The sequence below is a fragment of the Odocoileus virginianus genome, chromosome 18, assembly GCF_023699985.2.
Source record: "Odocoileus virginianus isolate 20LAN1187 ecotype Illinois chromosome 18, Ovbor_1.2, whole genome shotgun sequence".
NCBI lineage: Eukaryota > Metazoa > Chordata > Mammalia > Artiodactyla > Cervidae > Odocoileus > Odocoileus virginianus.
In genome coordinates, this window is record NC_069691.1 from 49,405,835 (window position 1) to 49,423,725 (window position 17,891).

The 17,891-nt window shown below is 45.8% G+C and overlaps 1 protein-coding gene and 1 long non-coding RNA gene across 7 annotated transcripts in view; one reads left to right on the forward strand and one right to left on the reverse strand.

The window, feature by feature from the left end:
* The window catches only part of GALNT7 (polypeptide N-acetylgalactosaminyltransferase 7), a 132,546-nt gene that overhangs the window by 32,185 nt on the left and 82,470 nt on the right, over positions 1-17,891 (reverse strand). The gene's annotated exons all lie outside the window — the stretch shown is intronic.
* Positions 1,536-16,492, forward strand: LOC139039527 (uncharacterized). Of its 3 annotated transcripts, none has more exons than XR_011492864.1 (5): positions 1,536-1,678; positions 13,969-14,073; positions 14,263-14,346; positions 15,536-15,742; positions 16,110-16,492. It is a non-coding gene; the product is annotated as an uncharacterized lncRNA (long non-coding RNA). The 3 variants fall into 3 exon arrangements; XR_011492865.1 differs by lacking the exon at positions 1,536-1,678 and adding an exon at positions 2,044-2,264; XR_011492866.1 differs by lacking the exon at positions 1,536-1,678 and adding an exon at positions 11,328-12,033.

The window sequence follows — 17,891 nt, forward strand, 5'->3', positions numbered from 1 at the left end:
AAAAAATACAGCAAATTAGTGACTATAACAGAAAAGAAGCAGATTTGCAGATATAGAGAACAAACTAGTGGTTCCCAGTGGCTGGGGGGAGGGTCAGTGGTGGGAGAGTGGGAGGAACAAACTATTGGGTGTAAGAGAAACAGGCTCAAGGATGGATTGTGTAACAAATGGAAAGCAACCTCTAAAATTATATAAAACTCTTTTAAAGATGGAGAAAAAAATTACTAAAGCAATACAGAATTTGTTGCACAAAATCCAAACAAGATAGACGTTTATAAAGTAAAGGTAAAAGTTCCCTCCTGTCCCTCTCCCCAGCTGTGTCAAATCTTACCTCCCAGAGGAAACCACTGTTACTAGTTGTGTTTATTTAGATTTCTTTATACTCACGCAGACATATAAACATATGTCTGCGTATATGCACAGATATATTCAGATGTGTATGTACAGACTCTCCTTCCATGTGAGCATGTCTATCTTCATGTCTAATTCTTGGCAGCTATTGCAGAACGTTCCATAGTATGGCTGCTCTGTCACCTACGTGACCTCCCCCTTACGGATGGACATTTCAGTTGCCTCTACAGTGACAGTGGTCACTCTAACATGTCAATCTCTATGCCCTTGCCTGGGAATCTTTCCTACAAAAGGCTCCAGACTGTAAGCTCAGTGAGGACAGGAACCTCATCTGTTTTGCTCACCCCCTTCTAACACAGAGCAGCTGCTCCATAAATATTTACCGAATTGCTTTGTGGATATTTTTGAAATGCCTCTGGATGTGTTTTCTCCTCTGAGTAACGTCCACTCTCCACCCCACAGTGCTCCTATTTTGAGGCACTTTCAAGAATAAGTCAATCCATATGGCAGGTGGGGGTGGGAAAGAAAGGGGAGGCAGATGCTCCTCCAGTGGGAGGCTGAAAATCTGGAAGAAAGCAGGTGGCAGGACAGAATAAAAGCAGATGGATACTGGACAAAATAAAAGCAGATGACAACTCACTGACATATACACTGTTGTTACTATGCATAAAATAGATAACTAATGAGAACCTACTGTATAGCACAGGAAGTCTGCTCAATGCTCTGTGGTGACCCAGATGGGAAGGAAATCCAAGTAAGAGGGGATATATGTATAGGACTCATTGGAAAAGACCCTGATGTTGGGAAAGACTGAGGGCAAGAGGAGGAGGAGGGGGTGATAGAGGATGAGATGGTTGGGTGGCATCACCAACTCAAAGGCCATGAATCCGAGCAAACTCTGGGAGATAGTGAAGGACAGGGAAGCCTGGCGTGCTGCAGTCCATGGGGTTGCGGAGTCAGACACAACTTAGCCACTGAACAACAGCAATATATATGTGTAGCTGACCTGTTCTGCTGAACGGCAGAAACTAACACATTGTGAAGCAATTATACTCCAATTTTTAAAAAGCAGATGGCAGGAGGGGCTTGAGCCCAGCTTCTGTTTCTGAACTTTAGGGGAGAGGCCAGGCGGCGAGGCTGCAGTGTAGGATAGAAATGATGCTGGGGATAGTTGGGCAGCAGGGAGCTAGGTAGTCCCTTCCCACCTCCTGTTTGCAGTCTTCTAGCCTCTAGATGGAGCCAGAGAGCACAGATGTTTCCACCTGCTGTCAGCACAGTTCCGATCCAGGGCTTCCAGGAGTCACCACGTAAGGGGTAAGATGTGCAGGTAAGTGACAGGGTGTTGGACTTAAGCCAGGGCCTGGTCCTGGGGTTCAGAGGGCATTTGTACCCACGAGAGCCCAAGTGAAGATGAGTGAGCACCCACAGTGGGGAAGCTTGAGGAGGGACGCTGAGGCAGGCAGGTGAGGAAGTTTAGTACATCTGGGAGTGGATGGCAGAGATGGACGGTACAGGGGCCAACACCGCTTGGACACGGTACCCTCCGGTTGCTGGGTGCTACAGGAGAAAGGGCGACCCCTTGGAGCACAGGAGCAGCCGGAGGGGGTCTACACTGCAGGCTGTCAGGTCCTGTCCCGGGAGACCTTCCAGCCCCCACAGACCGAGTGACCTTTAATCACAAGCCTTCGGTTGCCCCCATGAGCCCGAAGGCAGGCTCAGGACAAAGCTCAGCTCTTTGGGCGGCTCTGTTGACTTCCCGCTGGGAGAGGAAGCTGCTGAGAAGGGTGCAGAGAGTCAGAGCCAGGGACGATGCAGGGCCTGGACCAGGAGACAGAGCTGGAAGCAGCAGCCTGTGCTGAAGTCATACTGTCTGTTCTGCAGCATCTCTCTCGCTTTACTGGCACAGAATCACGGTAAGTTTTAAGAAGGAGGAGGACCTTCTTCTTTTAAGATGGAAACACGAGGCCACGCTGAAAAGGGAGCATTCTGTGATAGACTCAAGACTGATTTCTCCTTTCTGTTTTCCAAGAGACCTTAATGGCCCTGTGACGTCCAGGGCATCATGCTCCAGGGTGAGTTATCACAGACCTGCTCTGGCCACACATGCTCATCTTCAGATCCCTGGTTTGCAGGGATTCAAACTGCAGTTTTCTGTTTTTTAATTTATTTATTGAAGTAGAGTTGATTTACACTGTTGTGTTAATGTCTGCTGTACAGTAAAGTGATTCAGATTTATATGCGTGCATGCTAAGTCTCTCATTCATGTCTGACTCTCTGCGACCCTATGGGCAGTAGCCTGCCAGACTCTTCTGTCCATGGGATTCTCCAGGCAAGAATACTGGAGTGGGTGGCTGTGCCCTCCTCTAGGGGACCTTCTCGACCCAGGAATTGAACCTGCATCTTGTGCGTTTCCTGCATTGCTGGTGGATTCTTTACTGCTGAGCCACCAGGGAATATGAAACGTATCTTTTTCATATCCTTTTCCATTATGGTTTATCACAGGATATTCAATATAGTTCCCTGTGCTATACAGTAGGACTTTGTTTACCCTGTAGTGTTTTTCTTAGAGTAATTTTACAGAATATTTCTAAGACAGCTCTGTGGGCCAAGTGCTTGTATCAGAAGATAGAAATGAAGAATTTTCTTTCTCCTTTTTTTTCTTTTTTGCCACTTCTGCATGACATGTGGGATCACAGTCCCCTGACCAGGGACTGAACCTGCCCCCCTAAATTGGAAGCACAGTCTTAACTACTGGATTCCAGGGAAGTCCCCAGAATGAAGAATTTTCATAGTGACTTTTCTGTAACTTAAAAAGCCAAAAATAGATTTCATAACAGAAAATGACATGCCAATTAGCAATTTTCTTCTGTTTTACACTGTCCCAGCTAGATTTTTTTTTTAACATCTGCAGTTTCATATAAAGCCTTTATGTATTTAGGCTTCATCAATAAATAATATCTAATTCAGCTGACTATGAAAAACCGGTTACAGCTGGAAGGTTGCTTGGCCAGCCTGAGATCTGAGCATCCTGCTGGTTTTGAAAACTGCCTGCTTCCACTTTCACAATAGGGATTGCTGAACAGACCAGGTTCAGACTCGGGGCCCTCCCCCACCAGATGTCTGGGGATACAAGGAATACAGCTGATCGTTGGTTCCTCTGATCTCACCCCGATGTAAGCTAGTCCCTTCTTGATGATATATTCCTTCTTTTCACTGGGCACATAAAATTGAAGCACGATAAATTATTTTGTATTTCATCATTTTCTCTACCTCCATTGTCTTGAAGTTTGTATCCCTTTCCTCAATTATTAGAAAACTCTAGTAGGGTCTCATTACTTTTCCTCAATGTTCTTATCAATCAGTCTTCCCTTGAAGATTAAAATTAAGTCAGTACTACACTGCTATATTTAAAATGGATAATCAACAAGGACCTACTGTATATAGGACAGGGAACTCTGCTCAATGTCATGTGGCAGCCTGGACAGGAGGGGAGTTTGGGGGAAAATGGATACATGTATTAATATGTGTATGACTGAATATGTGGTCTTCTCCAGCACCACAATTTGAAAGCATCAATTCTTCAGTGCTCAGCCTTCTTTATGGTCCAACTCTCACATCCGTACATGACTACTGGAAAAATCATAGCTTTGACTATATGAACTTTTGTTGACAAACTGATGTCTCTGCTTTTGAATACGCTCTCTAGGTTTGTCACAGCTTTCCTTCCGAGATGCAAGTGTCTTCTGATTTCATGGCTGGGAGGCAAGAAACCAGAATGGTCAGAAGGCAGGGTTGATGGTGGCTGCAGCTCAGCATGCCTGTAACCTCTATCAAGTTCACGCCCCCAGTCAGTTCAATCTAAATTAAAAAGCACAGCCTGGCCACATGTGCAAGCTTTTAAGACAAGTTCCCTCGTTCCAACCGGGCAGTTGCATCTCAACTTCATTTTTCTGGGGCTGAGAGTTGAGGGGCTCAGGTTTATCTCCTGTCCAAATGACAACGCATTGGAAGAAAGGGGGAAATTCTCAGCATAGCAGAATGAGTTGGACCAGAAATTCTGTAGTTCATCATGGCTGATTCCTAAGAGAGGAAGTTATAAAATACACAGCTCTATGTATCTCCCATAACAAACAGCAAGACCACCACCTACAAAGAGCCACGGCTGTATGTATCTCATGTAACAAACGGCAAGGCCTCCAGTGAGCGCTGGCTCTCTGAAAAGCCTGTATCGTCCTATTTCCACTTCCTCTACCCTCCTCCGGCAGGCAGATTCCCGGCTTCCCTGCAGGCAGTGGGGGACAGCTGTCCAGGCCTCACCCACGACTGTTCAGTGGCCAGTGACCCTCAGTCAGTCACAGTGCGGCTGGAATTCCCATCTCCAAAGAGCCAGAGGCCTCCTGAGGTTACATCACCGTGGGGCCCTGCAGCGACCTGGGATGGTGCCCACAGACCCTGGGGTGCAGACCATCGAGGACGCTCCGAGAACGCCTACATCTCTGCTGTGCTGTCCCACCAACACTCTGGCTTATTTAGCATCCTGACAAGCCAAGCAAGGGTGAAGGGCGTGCTCTACACTCAGAGGTGCTCTTGGGAAGACAAGGATCTCACAGGTGGCAGGTGCCAGAGTGACTCCACGGGGGGACTCTGTCCCTATGTGGAGTTCACCAAGGAGGGGGCACCAGGACCTCAGGTTTCAGGAGCACTGGCTGGTGGGCCTGCAGGGAGGAGTCCGTGAAGATTCTTTTTCAAAAGAGCTGGGAAGAATTTGAGGGAGCTAAAATCCTAGCGCCGTGGATCATGTTTGAGCCAAATAAGTGGCATTCTTCCTCTTAGTGACCATTATCTCACTTCATCCCAGGCTGGGGAAATGCATTTCTACCAGGCTGCATGGTACATACACGGTCACACCTGAATAGTCCTGTGGGGGCTGCACTAGGGTTACACGATTTGCTCAAAGTCACAGTTGATGACAAGCCAAGATTTAGATGAGAATGGTTTCACTTGAAGATTATTTCCCCTAAACCATAGATTTACTAGGAAATACTCCCCAACATCAGGCTTCCCTGGCGGCTCAAGACGGTAAAGAATCTGCCTCCAACATGGAAGGCCTGGGTTCGATCTCCTGGTTGGGGAGATCCCCTGGGGGAGGGCATGGCAACCCACTCCAGTATTCTTGCTTGGGAAATCCCATGGACAGAGGAGCCAGGCAGGCTACAGTCCATGGGGTCACGAAGAGTTGGACATGACTGAGCAACTAACACACACATACATAACCAACATATGCTTAAAAACAAACAGGAAAATGAATTTCTATTTTCGCTTAACACCCAGGGGATACAGGGTGGTGAACAGATGGTGGCACTCACTTGTGTGGATCAATTTCTGCCTGATTCCAGGGCCAAGGGCACCAAGTGTGTCCAGGCAAACCAAGAAAGCTGACAGTCACTGGGTAGCTGTCTTCAAATGATCTTTTTTTCTTGAAAAGGAAAACATGCTCAGACAGATGTGTCTACTTAATGATCTGAAATATCAAACCACAATTTAGGGGGGGAAAAAATCTGGCAGGGAATCTTAGTACTGGACATATGTTCTTGTGCATTTCTCTAAAACTCCTTGGGAAATGAGAAAGAACATTTCACAGTGGTAGCCATATGCTTCCAGCTATATTGGACTCTCAGCTCACACAGGAGCTTGCATACCATGTTCTGACTTTATGGAAGCACCAGCTTAAAGACCGATAGATCTGAGCTGAGACAAGCACCGCTACAGGAGTAAGGATCTGGGTGCTGTGGCCTGAATATAATGATGCTAAGGGCATTGACCAATGCTGGTTTGTATTTGTAACTTATTAATTTACACTGTGCCTTATTTCACAAAGGACTTCAGGAAGCTTATGAGGACACACAGGATACAACGATATAAAACTTCAAAATAGAGGAAAAGGAAAAGATGAATAAAGAAAGCCTGAGGGAAAAAAAAGAGGAAGGAAAAACAAGGCTTTAAAAGCACATACCAGGGGACTTCCCTGGTGGCCCAGTGGCTAAGACTCGGAGCTCCCAATGCCAGGGACCTGGTTTCGATCCCTGGTCAGGGAACTAGATGCCACATGCGGCAACTAAGAGCTCACATGCCACAAACTAAAGGTGCCACATGCTTTAATCAAGACCTGAAGCAGCCAAAAGAAAAATGGGCATACCAGAAGGCCAAGGGGTCCTGAATGCACAGTCCTGGAGTGCCATTCACAGAGAAGACCCTCGGACCACATCCACCCCCTGACATTGCACCCCACCTCTGCTCCATACCAAGAACGGATGGGTCACAATTTGGCTTGAATTTTCCAGCAGTGAAACCTGGTCAGGGCTGTGTTTAACAAACCAGCTGTTCGAAAAAAAAGTACAATATACTTGGCGTGCAGACCAGATGGGATTTTTTTTTCCCCTGGGGGGCCTCCTTATGGTGAAGGCAGTGATGAGTCTCCTGGGCTGTTTTCATGGAGGCTGTCAGTGGAGACCAATGGCGTTGTACCAAAACACAAGTCAGTGTAACAGTTGTGTGGAGACCAAGTTGGGAATTTAACTTCAACACTGATTTGAAGATCACACTTTGCAAACATTCCTTAAAATGTTTACTGAGTCATCCCCTGTTCCATGTTTCATCGCTCAGTGAGTGATTATATCCCTTCTCCATGTGCTCCAGTTTCAACAAGGAAGTCACCTTGACCATATGGAGGACTTGTATTCTGAAAGGCAGGTTTTGACCCTGGTAATGACTGAAGAAAAGGTATAAGCTTACAGGGAAGCATGGTGAACTTACTCTGGACTGAGCAAATAGTTTCCCACCGGAGAAGTGTTAGGTGTTGAAGGAGTTATCAATATAGGCTGTAGAACATTTACTTATGGAAGGTCTTAAACACTAGCTTATAGTGATGTTCCTACAGCAAAATGAGGAAATGTATATATATTTTATCCAGGGGTTAAGAATTCGCCTGCCAATGTAGGGAACATGGGTTCAGTCCCTGGTCTGGGAAGACTCCACATGTCTCAGTGAATAGCTAAACCTGTGTGCCCCAACTACAGAAGCCCACATGCCCTCAGAGACAGTGTTTTGAAACAAGAGAAACCACGGTAATGAGAAGCCTGCTGACCGCAACTAGAGAGCAGGCCCCTCTCATTACAACTAGAGTGAAAGCCCAAGCAGCAACGAAGATCCAGCACAGCCAAAAACAAATAAATAGTTTTAAAAATATCTATTTATTGGGCTGTGCTGGATTTTTACTGTGGCACAAGGGATCTTTAGTTTCGGGATTCAAAATCTTAGTTGCAGCATGTGGGATCTAGTTCCCTGACCAGGAATTGAACCTTGGCCCCTTGCATTGGGAGCCAGGAGTCTTAGCCATTAGACCACCAGGGAAGGCCACAGTATGTTTAGCAGTTTACCTTTGTAAATGTACTAAAAAGCCAGGTTGCTTGTTTAGCATGTAGTATAATTGACACATCAGTTTAGTTCAGTTTAGTCACTCAATCATGTCCGACTCTGTGACCCCATGGACTGTAGCATGCCAGGCCTCCCTGTCCATCACTAACTCCCAGAGCCTACTCAAACTCACGTCCATTGTGTTGGTGATACCATCTCATCCTCTGTCATCCCCTTCTCCTCCCGCCTTCAATCTTTCCCAGCCTCAAGAACTTTTCCAATGAGTCAGTTCTTCACATCAGGTGGTCAAAGTATTGGAGTTTCAGCTTCAGCATCAGTCCTTCCAATGAACACCCAGGACTGATCTCCTTTAGGATGGACTGGTTGGGTCTCCTTGCAGTCCGAGGGACTCTCCAGAGTCTTCTCCAACACCATAGTTCACAAGCATCAATTCTTTGGCACTCAGCTTTCTTTAAAGTCCAACTCTCACATCCATACATGACTATTGGAAAAACCATAGCCTTGACTAGACAGACCTTTGTTGGCAAAGTAATGTCTCTGCTTTTTACTATGATGTCTAGGTTGGTCATAGCTTTTTTTCCAAGGAGCAAGCATCTTTTAATTTCATGGCTGCAATCATCATCTGCAGTGATTTTGGAGCCCCCCAAAATAGTCTCTCACTGTTTCTATTCTTTCCCCATCTATTTGCCATGAAGTGATGGAACTGGATGCCATGATCTTAGTCTTTTGAATGTTGAGCTTTAAGCCAACTTTTTCACTCTCCTCTTTCACTTTCATCAAGAGGTTCTTTAGTTCTTCACTTTCTGTCATAAGGGTGGTGTCATCTACATTTCTGAGGTTATTGATATTTCTTCCGGCAATCTTGATTCCAGCTTGTGCTTCATCTAGCCTGGCATTTCGCATGATGTACTCTGCATATAAGTTAAATAAGTAGGATGACAATATACAGCCTTGACATACTTTTCCTATTTGGGACCAGTCTGTGGTTCCATGTCCAGTTCTAACTGTTGCCTCCTAACTTGCATACAGATTTCTCAGGAGGCAGGTCAGGTGGTCTGGTACTCCCATCTCTTTCAGAATTTTCCAGTTTGTTGTACTCCACAGTCAAAGGCTTTGGCATAGTCAATAAAGCAGAAGTAGATATTTTTCTGGAACTCTCTTGTTTTTTTCTATGATCCAACAGATGTTGGCAATTTGGTCTCTGGTTCCTCTGACTTTTCTAAAACCAGCTTGAACATCTGGAAGTTCACAGTTCACATACTGTTGAAGCCTGGCTTGGAGAATTTTGAGCATTACTTTGCTTGCATGTGAGGTGAGTGCAATTGTGCAGTAGTCTGAACATTCTTTGGCATTGCCTTTCTTTTGAATTGGAATGAAAACTGACCTTTTCCAGTCTTGTGGCCACTGCTGAGTTTTCCCAATTTGCTGGCATATCGAGTGCAGCACTTTCATAGCATCATCTTTTAGGATTTGAAATAGCTCAACTGGAATTCTGTCACCTCTACTAGCTTTGTTTGTAGTGATGCTTCCTAAGGTCCACTTGACTTTGCATTCCAGGATATCTGGCTCTAGGTTGGTGAGTGATCACACCATCATGATTATCTGGGTCATGAAGATCTTTTCTGTACAGTTCTTCTGTGTATTCTTGCCACCTCTTCATAATATCTTCTGCTTCTGATAAGTCCATACCATTTCTGTCTTTTATTGAGCCCATCTTTGCATGAAATGTTCCCTGGGTATCTCTAATTTTCTTGAAGACATCTCTAGTCTTTTCCATTCTATTGTTTTCTTCTATTTCTTTGCACTGATCACTGAGGAGGGCTTTCTTATCTCTCCTTGATATTCTTTGGAACTCTGCATCCAAATGGGTGTATCTTTCCTTTTCTCTTTGCCTTTAGCTTCTCTTCTTTTCTCAGTTATTTGTAAGGCCTCCTCAAACAGCCATTTTGCCTTTTTGTATTCTTTTTCTTGGAGATGGCTTTGATCACTACCTCCTGTACTATGTCAGGAAGCTCCATCCGTTGTTCTTTAGGCACTTTGTCTATCAGATCTAATCCCTTCAATCTCTTTGTCACTTCCACTGTGTAGTCATAAGGGATTTGATTTAGGTCATACCTGAATGGCACAGTGGTTTTCCCTACTTTCTTCAATTTAAGTCTGAATTTGGCAATAAGGAGTTCATGATCTGAGCCACAGTCAGCTCCCAGTCTGGTTTTTGCTGATTGTATAGAGCTTCTCCGTCTTTGCTGCAAAGAATACAATCAATCTGATTTCGGTGTTAACCATCTGGTGATATCCATGTGCAGAGTCATCTCTTGTGTTGTTGGAAGAGGGTGTTTGCTGTGACCAGCGCTTCCTTTGGCAAAACTCTGTTGGCCTTTGCCCTGCTTTGTTTTATACCCCAAGGCCAAATTTGCCTGTTACTCCAGGTAGCTCTTGACCCACCAGAGAACCACCAGAAGTTACACAGGACTGGGGAAACAGACTCTTGGAGGGCACAAACAAAACCTTGTGTGCACCAGGACCCAAAAGAAAGGAGCTGTGACCTCACAAGCATCTGACCGAGACATGCCCGTGAGTGTCCAGGGGTCTCTGGCAGAGGCGTGGGTCAGCGGTGGCCTGCTTCAGGGTCAGGGGCACCGCGTGCAGCCGTGCATGCACAGAACCTTTGGAAGGAGCTCGCCATTATCTTCATTGCCTCCACTATAGTTTGGCCTCAGGTCAACCAACAGGGAGGAAACACAGCCCTGCCCATCAACAGAAAATTGGATTAAAGATTTACTGAGCATGGCCCTGCCCATCTGAACAAGAACCAGTTTCCCCCTCAGTCAGTCTCACCTATCAGGAAGCTTCCATAAGCCTCTTATCCATATCCATCAGAGGGCAGATAGAATGAAAACCACAATCACGGAAAGCTAACCAAACTGATTATATGGACCACAGCCTTGTCTAGCTCAATGAAACTATGAGCCACGCCCTGTAGGGCCACCCAAGTCGGATGGGTCATGGCGGAGAGTTGTGACAAAATGTGGTCCACTGGAGAAGGGAATGGCAAACCACTTCAGCATTATTATCTTGAGAACCCCATGAACAGTATGAAAAGGAACAGTATAATTGATACATATGTGATGGTTAATATTATAGAGGAGGAGCTTGGTAATACTGTTTCCAGAAACCACTGAAGTAGTCTCTCTCTTTACCTGTATTAAATTATGTTTACTTCTCCCTTACATCTTTGCTTCATTGTAATTTTGTAGAAAATCAAATACTTGAGATGGTAATGAGTCACCAGAAGTGAGATGAAGTTAGTTATCAAAAGGGTTATGACTCAGAGATGAGATGTTATCATAAGGTAAGTTAAATAAAGAAGGCTGAGCACCAAAGAATTGATGCTTTCAAATTGTGGTGCTTGAGGAGACTCTTGAGAGTCCCTTGGACTGCAAGGAGATCAAACCAGTCAATCCTAAAGGAAATCAACCCTAAATATTCATTGGAAGGACAGATGCTGAAGGTGAAGCTCCAATACTTTGGCCACCTGATGCAAAGAGCTAACTCACTGGAAAAGACCCTGATGCTGGGAAAGATTGAGGGCAGGAGGAGAAGGGGACGACAGAGGATGAGATGGTTAGACAGCATCACCGACTCAGTGGACATGAATCTGAAGAAACTTCAGGAGATAGCGAAGGACAGGGGAACATGGAGTGCTATAGTCCTCAGGGGTCACAAAGAGTCGGACACAACTTATTGACTAACAACAAGATGTTACTGACAGGGTAAGTTCATTCTCACCCTGAAGAAGGCAGATGCCAGAAAATCTCAAGCCACAATTTTGGGAAACACTGTAATTCATTAAACTCTGCCAAAGAAACCCAAGGACTGGACACCTCTGAGATCACAAATAGGGTGAGTCATCAGCTTGCTGCCTTTTCTCGGAGGCCCTAGGTTTCTAGCAGGTCTGCAGGTAAACCACACGCGAGGGAGACAATTATCAGAAAAAGAAAGAAAAAAGGAAAAGGGCAACAGGAATCTGATCTGTGTGGGGTGGCAGCTGGTGGAGCAGCGGGCACCAACGGTGTGATGAGTGGTGGGGAGGGTCAAGGAAACACCCCCAGGCACGAGGAAAGGTTACTGATCCTTCGATCTGGTTGGTCCACTGGGATGCGTCCTGCTGAAATCATCCATGCGGCAGCAAGACTGAGCTGGCAGCTACAAGGAGCATCTGTGTAAAAGTTCCTGCCTGGCTGCGAGGTGATTTTTATTTTCTTGTTTTAAAATTTCTGTTAAAGATACTTCCTCTTCCAAAATATTGAGAAGTAATATTGCTACTTGAGACAACCACAGCCAAACAGAACACCACATGGCAGCTTCATAAGCATCAACCCCTTGGGCAAGAGGTCTGCCTGGTGCCTCTTTCTTTTTTTTTTTAAACTTTCTGGCCACACCGTGTGGCATGTGGGATCTTAGTGCTCCAACCAGGGATGGAACTCGTGCCTCTTACAGTGGAAGCCTGGAGTCTTAACCCCGGGACCACCAGGGAAGTACCCTCTGGTAGCTCTTTTCTAACTAAAACCTTCCCATGAGGGATTCCCAGTCCTAGAATTCCCCGTTTCCCACAGCACGTGCTCTGTGGGAGGCTTTACCTGAATGCATCTATTTTAAGCGAGGACACATTTTATAAAAACATGACTATTTACACCCATGTGAATTTTGATTCAACAGTAGGATACTGGACAGATTCTCATGTTAAACTGTGGGTGCCTCTGTGTTTCACTTCTGCCATGCTTTCCCTCCTGATACTGACTGGTTATGCCATCGAAATCCATCTGATTACAGAGCCAGCCCTCCCTGGGGTCTCCATCCCATCGCAGGGGCAGGGCGGGGACAACACAGAACAGGGTACAGGGAGGGGAGGGCGGCTGTCCCTGGAGCTGACACTCTGCAGGGGCCGGAAAAGGCTGCCAGAGAAACAGATGTGAGAGCCGGAGAGCTGGGGGGTGGGGAGGTAAGGAGAGGCTGGCTGGGAGGGCCAGCTTCCAGCCTGGGGAGGTCTACAAATCCCAGCAAGAAAGTCAGTTCTTCCATGTGCCAGCACGGTGTTTCCAGCATAACTGAAAAAGTATATCTAATTACCACCATTTTAGAAAGAAAGTATTTCATGCGGTAGAAAAAAATCATACTTCTTCAAAATCCACCCAAGGCCTTAGAAAGCAATCCTAGATATTGTGAAGCAGTTTTAAAACAGTTCTAGACGTTCTGAAGCAAATTGAGAGATGTTCAATTATGCTTCTCAGGGAGTAAAAAGGTTTGTTTTCAAATTCCCTTCGAGGGACTTCCCTGGTGGTCCAGTAGGTTGACTCAAAGCTTCCACAGCGGGGGCGTGGGTCCAGTCCCTGGTTGGGGAATTAAGATCCCACATGCTGCACAGTGCAGGCAAAATAAATAAATAAAAGGAGAATTTTTAAAAAATTCCTCTCAATACTGTAAGTAGACATCAGTGATGTAACACTTATGCCGACCCCGGTTCCCACACCCTGAGACCCTCTGACCTGCCTGGCTATTTGCCCACATGGTGCTGACCACATATCTGCTGTCCCAGGGGAGCTTCAGAGCGAACACCCCCGTGGTGAACTTTCATACAAAGACCTAAGGCATGAGAGATGGAGCCATCTCTGCAGCTTCCTCATTCCCTAAGATAATAGAAAACCAAAAACCATTTCCCCCCTACAATTTTTATTCACATAACACTTGTTACCCCAAAAAAAAGAAAGCATTTCTTCCCCTAAGCAAGACCTCAGAGGAGCAATTTAATTGAATCCTTTGGTTATACAACGTCTTGTTTTCTGAAGCTGATGCCAATCTGTTCAGTTTCTCTTCTAGGGACCAGAGACAACCATACTACTGCCACAGTTTAAAGGAAAGAAGTTTGTCTGTATTTACTGCCAGAGTATTCCCCCTTAGTTTTTAAAGATTTCTGTGTGATATGATTCATATCCCTACATACCAGCAGTAACAGCACCCTCTGTACCTCTGCAGAACTCTCAAAACTAGTGGCTGTACTTCTAAATATGTTTCATTAGCATTTTGTATTTTCAGATCCTAGAAATACGAATGTGTACGTGCTTAGTCGTGTCTGACTCTTTCTGACCCCGTGGACTGTAGCCCATCAGGCTCCTCTGTCCACAGGATTTCCCAGGCAAAAATACTGGAGTGGATTGCCATGCCCTCCTCCAGGGGATCTTCCCAACCCAGGGATCAAACCAGCGTTTCTTGGATCTTCTGAATTGGCAGGTGGGTTCTTGACCACTAGTGCCTGGGAAGCCCTAGAAATATGCATACATGGGTATTATCTTGTTCTCTTCTTCACAGGACTTTTGTAAATAACTTGCCCACAGTCAGCTGGGTGGGGGGTACGATACTGGATCCCACTTGTGTGTGAGACCTCCCAGCACCATGTCTGCGAACTTTTGTCCTCAACAGCTGTCCATCCCTTCTCCTGCATTATGACAAGTGACTTCATGGCCGTGGTCCGTTAGACTGTGCTCCTCTGAGATGAAGACCTAAGTAAGAACCAGGTGGAATGGGCTTTGTTTATGGGCTACTGGACAGAATTCTAATCACTTCTCTTGAAGAAGCTGCTGCTGCTGCTGCTAAGTCGCTTCAGTCGTGTCCGACTCTGTGTGACCCCATAGACGGCAGCCCACCAGGCTCCGCCGTCCCTGGGATTCTCCAGGCAAGAACACTGGAGTGGGCTGCCATTTCCTTCTGCAATGTGTGAAAGTGAAAAGTGAAAGTGAAGTCGCTCAATCGTGTCCAACTCTTCGTGACCCCATGGACTGCAGCCTACCAGGCACCTCCGTCCATGGGATTTTTCAGGCCAAGAGTGCTGGAGTGGGGTCTCTTGAAGGAGAGGGGAGATAAAATTTGAGCATATTAAGTGTTCCTGATAGAAGCTGAGGCTAGTTACTAGGGAATTAAACATTCAATGCAGCACCTAACCACATAGGTAAGTGATGTGTTGGAGCTTGAAACTAAGATACCACCACCTCCACCTGGTCACCAGTCCCTCAGAAACTCTGGTTAGGTCTGCTCATCAGCAGGGACTATTTCAGCAATAAGTCTAATAAGTATTCTAAACAGTGCAGGACACTTCCTGGTTCACAGCCCCTGGGCCGACTGCAGCAGCCTTTGTGAGCTTTCTTGGCCCCACTCCAGCCTCCTTCCTGAGCCCTGTAGCACTAACCCCCAAAGGAGGTACCAGCAGGTGCGGGAGGAGGAGACAGAAAAGAAAGATGAATGATCGGGCACCCTGAACCACAACGGGGCCAATTTATTTCTGTTCTCTGAATGGAAACACTTAACAGTCTATGCTTTTTGGTCTTGACATTTCAAAATGCCATTATCAGATTTTCTCTCTTGTATGAATTAACAAAACATATTTCGTTTATCAGATTACCATTTCCAGTGTTATGAAGATTTGCATTTACTGTAACAGGACACTAGGCACTTTGTCCAGTAACTATAGACTAAATATTTCTGTGATTAACCTGTACTCCAAACTAAAATATGCAAGGACACAGTGGCTCCTTATTTTTCATGGATTCTGTGTTTGTTAATTGGCTTACTCCTTAACATGTATTTGTAACTCAAAACCAGTATGTGGGACATTTTTTTAAAAGACTTTTTGTTATGTGGACCATTTTCAAAGTCTTTACTGAATTTGTTACAATACTGCTTGGGTCTTATGTCTTAGATTTTTGGCTGTGAGGCACGTGGGCTCTTAGCTGCCTAACCAGGAGTCAGACCCGCACCCCTGCACTGGAAGACAGAGTCTTAACCATTGGACCACGAGGGAAGCTACTTGGGACGTTTTCGTGGTTATTGAAGAGCACGTGCAGAGAGGGGAAATGTGATCAGGTGGACACAAGATGATGCTCTTCCTCTGATACTCCTTTTTACGGTCTGTTTAGTCCACTTATTTCTCATCTTTGTGCTTTTGGTTGCTGAGTTTGCTGTTTAAAACGGCGCCCTGGGCTTGGGATGCAGTGCTATGTGGGATTGCTGTGTGGGGTTCCTGCATGTGTGAGGCTGTGCTGAGACTGAGGGGGAAGCGTGTGTGTTACACAGGCTCCTTGCAGGCATGCGTCCCCTGGGCTGCTGGCCGTGAAGTCAATGTTGTGATGCAACAATACACATTAAGTAATGTGTGTTTAGATAGAAATACACGTAAAACAAGGTGATGAATTGGGGGTGGTAATGTGCCTGAGGCGTGTGAGAACTCATCCTGTGTTTCCTCCATGAGTGATGGTTCTGTATTCCTCGCCCAGGGCTCACAAGGACTCTACGAGCATCACCACCATGACTGCAGGAACTTCCCTGGCAGAAGTGGTTAAGACTGTGCCTTCCAGTGCAAAGGGTGCAGGTTTGATCCCTGGTGGGGGACCTAAGAACCCACATGCCAAACAGCCAAAAAAAAAAAAGAACAAACCAACCAGAAAACAGAATCAATTTTGTAACAAAATCAATAAAGACTTTGAAAATGGTCCACATCACAAAAAAATCTTAAATAATAATAAAAAGAACTGACTGCACATCAAAGTGCAGATGCACATAAGCTATGTGTCAACAATGAGGACAGTGACAGTGGCCACGTGAAGCCTGCCACTCTGGACTGCCCACTACAAAGGGGAAGAGTGGTGGGTGGATTTCTATTCTATGGGCAAAGGCTTCTGGCTGCCAAAATAACCTGCAAGGTGTAAGAGGTACAGACTGAATTACATTCCCTCCATTAAAATTAGATTTATGCTCTGAAAACAATTATTAGACCAGAGAATAGAACTTTAATCAGTGGAGCCATAAAAAGTCAGGGTAAGCTGGGAAAATTCTGTAAAATGTTCAGAGATGCCTTATATAAAAATGTGCCCTGAATACTGCAGAAAGCTGCCAAAAGAATAGAAAAAGAGACTGAAGAAGAGAGACCTTTAGCGCTTAGCAGGGACAGTAACGGAGAAACGGGGCTTCCCTGGTAGCTCAGTGTTTAAAAACATGCCTGCAATGTAAGAGACATGGGTTAGATCCCCGGGTAGGGAAGATCCCCTGGAGAAGGAAATGGCAACCCACTCCAGTACTCTTGCCTACAAAATCCCATGGACAGAGGAGCCTGGTGGGCTACAGTTGATGGAGTCACAAAGAGTTGGACATGACTGAGCTACTAAAAAACAACAGAGAAATGAGCCTGTTTCACTGGCAAGCCTACCCTTTTAAAAGACTACGTGTTCTCTTGCTTAGACGACAGGATAGGCTCCAATGATGCTTAGAGTTAGAAGAAATACAGGGTTAAACTGGAAAACAGACGTGTGTTTTTAGAAATTACAAAGGTGTTTATTATTACGAAGTATTTATTCACATACTACACCCCACAGCCCTTATGTATCTTAATTCTTTCTTCACTTCTCTTAATAATGCAAATTATAGATTCAGTCACCCCACACTTTCCAGTAAACTAGTTCTTCATCTTAAGCTGACATTAAGGACGCCTCCTCCTCTTATGGAACAGGATGACTGGATAGAGGACAACGGAGAGGGCTATATGCCCTAAGGATGGCGCTGAACACACCCCCTGCATGATGAGAGACTCGCAGAGAAAGAGCTTTTGTGGGGTCTCTGCTATGCCAGTTGACAGTGATTTCTGACCAGTGGGGGTCATGATACCCACTGTGTTGTATGACTTTTACATTTTTTTATCCCCTGGAGGAGGGCTATGGCAACCCACTCCAGTATTCTTGCTAGAGAATCCCATGGACAGAGGGAGCTGGTGGTGGGGTGGGGGTGGGGAGGGTGCGCTATAGTCCATAGGATTCCAAGAGTTGGACATGACTGAGTGACTAAACAACATCAGATTTAATACTCACCAGGAAATAGAGTGCGTATGTCTATCACCCATATCTGCCAAGAAGAGGTGCCAGCTCTCTGACTCCTCTCAGCTGTGAGAGGTCCATGCCTCGCTGCACCCGTGGGCTCGGGGCTCCCAGGCACCTGAGGCTCCATCTCCTCAGGCTCCACCCGCTGCCACACCCCGTCCAGAGCAGGGCCACTGCAGAACCCACCAG